General features: G+C 44.2%; 1 pseudogene; it reads left to right on the top strand.

Annotated features, from left to right (window-relative positions):
* The first annotated feature begins 1,159 nt into the window (after nt 1-1,159).
* LOC112473855 lies at nt 1,160-1,279 on the top strand (annotated as a pseudogene).
* Nucleotides 1,280-4,168: the final 2,889 nt, after the last annotated feature.

The raw sequence follows: 4,168 nt of genomic DNA, 5'->3' as shown, positions 1-4,168 counted from the left end.
CAGAACTGTGAATTTCAGAGAACCCAGCCTTCCCCTAGCCCCTGCAGGAAGTGAGGGTGGCAACTCGATTAGTTTAAGGTGATCCCGTACTCTGCCAAACTACTTGTTCGAGGCATGGGCAAAGTATGCAATTCTATCCGGTGAAACATGAGCGGCTATTTTTTTTTTTTTTTAATCTTTATTTATGGGAGCATGACTCTGCTGCCAGAATGCCTCAATTCAAATTCCAGCCTCACCATTTTCGAACTCTGTGACTTGGGACAAGTTTATTAACCCTTCCTGGGCTTCGGTTTCCGCAACTGAACATGGAGATAATGACACTTCCTCGTAAGGTCACTGTGAAGACAGAATGAATGAATAATGTAAAGTGCTGAGAACTGTACCCGCTACTAGTAAGTGCTCAACCAACGGCGATTGCGTTTGTTCTCTATTGATGCACAGCAGATAACCCCTAAATCTAGTGACTGAAAACAAATAGCCATTATCTCTCAGTGTCTGTGGATCAAGAATGGGGGGAGGGTCTTCCCTGGGAGTTTCTGGCCCGCTGACAGACTGCCTCCGAGGTGCTGGCCAGCGCTGCCTCTCGGGAAATAGTCCAAGCTCACACGCAGGGGCCTCTCCACGCGGCTGCCTCATGATGGGCCGCTGATTTCCATCGGAAGCAAGCAATCCAAGAGAGGGTGAGAGAACACCCCAAACGGAAGCCACAGTCTTTTTATAATCTTATCTCAAAAGCGGCATCCCATTACTTCTGTCATATTCTGTTCTTTAGAAGCAAGTCAATAAATCCAGCCTTAAACACACCATAGAATATAGAGATGTCAAATTATAACGTGCCCCTGAAAATTATGTAATTGCATTAACCAATGTTACCTCAATAAACTTAATTTTAAAAAAGTTAAAAAAATATATTCAAGAATTATTAAAAATTAATTAAATAAATAAATAAATCCAGCCCATACTTAAAGAAAGGGAATTACGTAAGGATGTGAATTCAGGTGTGAATCATTGGGGGCCGCCTGAGAGGATGCCCATGACAGATATACATATATATATAATTGTTTTTACATATACAGAGAACCTCTACTTTATATTTTACCCTAAAGTGATAAAATTCCTTTATTAGATCCAGGTTAAAAGAAAAAAAAAAAAAAATCCAGTCTACGGCCATGCCACCTTGAACAAGCTCAATCCTGTCCGATCTCGAAAGCTAAGCAAGGTCGGGGCCTGATTAGAACTTGGATGGGAGACCACCTAGGAAGACCAGGTACTGTAGGAGTAAAAAGAAAAATTAAATGAATGAATGAATGAATTAAAGGATTGTAAGCTGACAAGGTCCTTGCAATCTCTGAGGTCAACCAAGGGTTGCCTCACCTAAAAGAAAAAGAAAAAAAATCCTCTATTGCATTCCTGGTCACTCATTTAACTCTTTCGTGAATCAGAGCGATAAACACAGGGTTGTTCTTTGCCTGTTCTGCGGGCTGCCACGGCCCCTCACAGGTTTTACGATCAGCATATGTTCAGCGTGTTAGATAGAGTACAGGCATAATGACCTCCTCAGTCTCCCTCTTGTCCAAGCAGTGAATGCCCAGCTGCTTCTCCCTTTCCTCCCCTTTGAAGGCCTTTCAGGAGAAGCAGTACCTGCAGTACCCTCCTGGGGGCTGGGAGAGGACTTACCTTGCACCAACCAGCTCCTGGCTTCTCAAAAACTATACCTTCAATACGCAGCAAAAGCTTTTAAAACATGCGTTTCTTTTTATCTAACATATGCCATTTGGATCTGTATCCTAAGAAACTAAGCAAGGATGTTCACACAGAATGGGCGAAGTTTTCCGTCACAATACTTTTATTATTGTGAATAAAAAAGGAAACTATATAAATTCCCAATAATAAGTGATAGGTTGAGTAAATTGCACCATGCCCAAAGGGCTATAAACTTTGTAGCCGTTAAAACAAAATTGTATTGTGTGGAAATATGCAATTGCCGTCTTGTAGGCCACAAATGATTGCATTTCGGTAATCTTATATGGTTCAACCCAATCGAAGGATATTTTTGGTATATGAATAGGTATACAAATAGTTTTTTTGAGTGAAAAAACAAAGTGCAACAGTATTTCTGGAACAATCTCATCTTTGTGTTGACAAACACCCATCAATACATTTGCAAAGAAAAAATCTGGAAAAGCACACACTAAATGTTAACAGTAGTTATTTTTGGATGGCAGAATTATGGGCAATTTTACCTTTTTTTTTTTTTAATGAAGTCTTAGCTTTTCTTCAATGAATACTTCCTATTGGTGTAATGTTTACGGATCCTTAACTAAATAAAATAAAACAAGCCATAAGAGAGAAATTTCAAGAGAGAAACCCTGGAAAACTCTTATTTTTCATTAGTAATTTAGAATTCATTAAGCAAAGCAGGGGCTCAGCAGCTTCTCCTCAGACAGTAGATGTCCCAGTCTGAGCCAGCAGGAGAGTGGCCCAGCCTGACACTCTCCAAAGACAGGCTTTTTCTCTAAGCGACTAATCTCCATTTGAGTTTAGTCGATACCAGAATAACTGAAGAAATGGGCACATTCTCTAGGATATCTGGTCAGACGCTTGCTTTCTCTCTCCAGTGTCCATTCTACCAGCGAGACCCTGTTTCTTATTTAGGGATTCTCTCCCCCATATTTAGCCATAGCCTGGGGTGGATCGATGACCTAGACCCAGACTGGTTAGTGAGTCACGAGGTGGGCATGAGGCCGGACCTAAGCTACTGAGGGATGAACTCCATTTCCTCAGCTCCCTCTTCCAGCCTTTCTGTGAAATTTTAAATTCAGTTACAGCTTTACTTTTTGAGCACTCATTTGCATGGTGTGATTATTCCATTTTATTAGTTTTTTATTCTTGGCCATATTACTATTACTACCTATTAACGATTACTGCCTAACTAATTACCCCAAAATTTAGTGACTTAAAACAACAATAGTCATTTATTATCTCTCACAATTTCTGTGGGTCAGGAATTCAGACAGGGCTTAGTGGAGATGGCTTGTCAGTTGCACGAGATCTTAGGCCTCGGCTAGAAGACTGGCAGGGGGCAGGGGGGCTAGAATCATCTGGAGCCCATCCCTCACCTGTGCGGCCGGTTGTGCTGGGGTCAGCTCAGGGCCTAGCTGGGAAATGCTGTCTGCCTGAACACAGGCCTTGGTCCACCTGGCCTTTCCATGTGGTTGGGTTCCAAGGACAAACCTGCCAAGACTCAGGCGGAAGCTGGATCCTCTTTATGACCTAGCTCCGAAAGTCATACGGCCTCACTTCTGCTGTACAAACTGATTAATGGCTGGGCCGTCACAGCCCCTCCCTAACCCAGACTTAAGAGCAGAGATCTCACTGCAGGGTCCTTAGGAGAAGAGCATGTGGCCTGGGATAAACATGCCTGGGAAAGGCGGACTGTCTCAATGGTTCATTATCTTTTATTACCACTTTCAGGATACTGAATCCAGTGTTTTTGTCTGTTTGGTTTTTAGTTTATCGTTTTAGTTTCCTACTGTTCCCGTTACTGTCTCCTCCAGTCAGATCCAGGGGCTGAGGCAACTGGACCCGCTGTCTGCGCCCTCAACTTGGCCAGAAACCACGGGGACTGTATCTTATGATGTTCCTGTCCCATCTGTGGGGAGCCCCACACCCAAGGTTCTTTTTTTCTGTTTGTTTTGTTCTCTCATGTCGGAAACTTTTCTCAAGCGAGTCTGAGGAAACGTGTCGTGGGTTCTCAAATGTGCGAGGCTCCTTGGCTATCCATTCTCATCTGAAAGTATCTCACTGAATAGCCGATGGTTTGCACCGTTTTCATGGGTGGGGCTGGACACCTCACTGCAGGATGACAGCACAGCAGGTCAGTTTTCTGGGTGGGGGGCCCCCAAATGTCAGTAGCGGAAGGTCTGCTCTCTCAAACTGCTCAGTTTCTTCAGGGGAAGATCCTTTAATCTCCTGCCCCAGGGGATGAGTCTGATGAGGACGTTCCAGATGGGGAAGAGGCCGTGGGCGGTCTCGCTTGGAATGCGGACTCTCCTTGCTCGTCTGGTTCAGTCGGGAGCCTCGCCTGCACCCCGCGCTGTGTCTGGCCTCCTGAGTCAGCTGCCAAGATGGGCAGCTCAGGATAGGGTGGGGCTCTGGGTGTCTTACA

This window comes from Pteropus alecto, unplaced genomic scaffold, assembly GCF_000325575.1.
Source record: "Pteropus alecto unplaced genomic scaffold, ASM32557v1 scaffold8, whole genome shotgun sequence".
In the NCBI taxonomy this organism is placed as follows: domain Eukaryota; kingdom Metazoa; phylum Chordata; class Mammalia; order Chiroptera; family Pteropodidae; genus Pteropus; species Pteropus alecto.
Note: the sequence above shows the minus strand (reverse complement) of the source record. Positions and strands in the feature narration are given on the sequence as shown.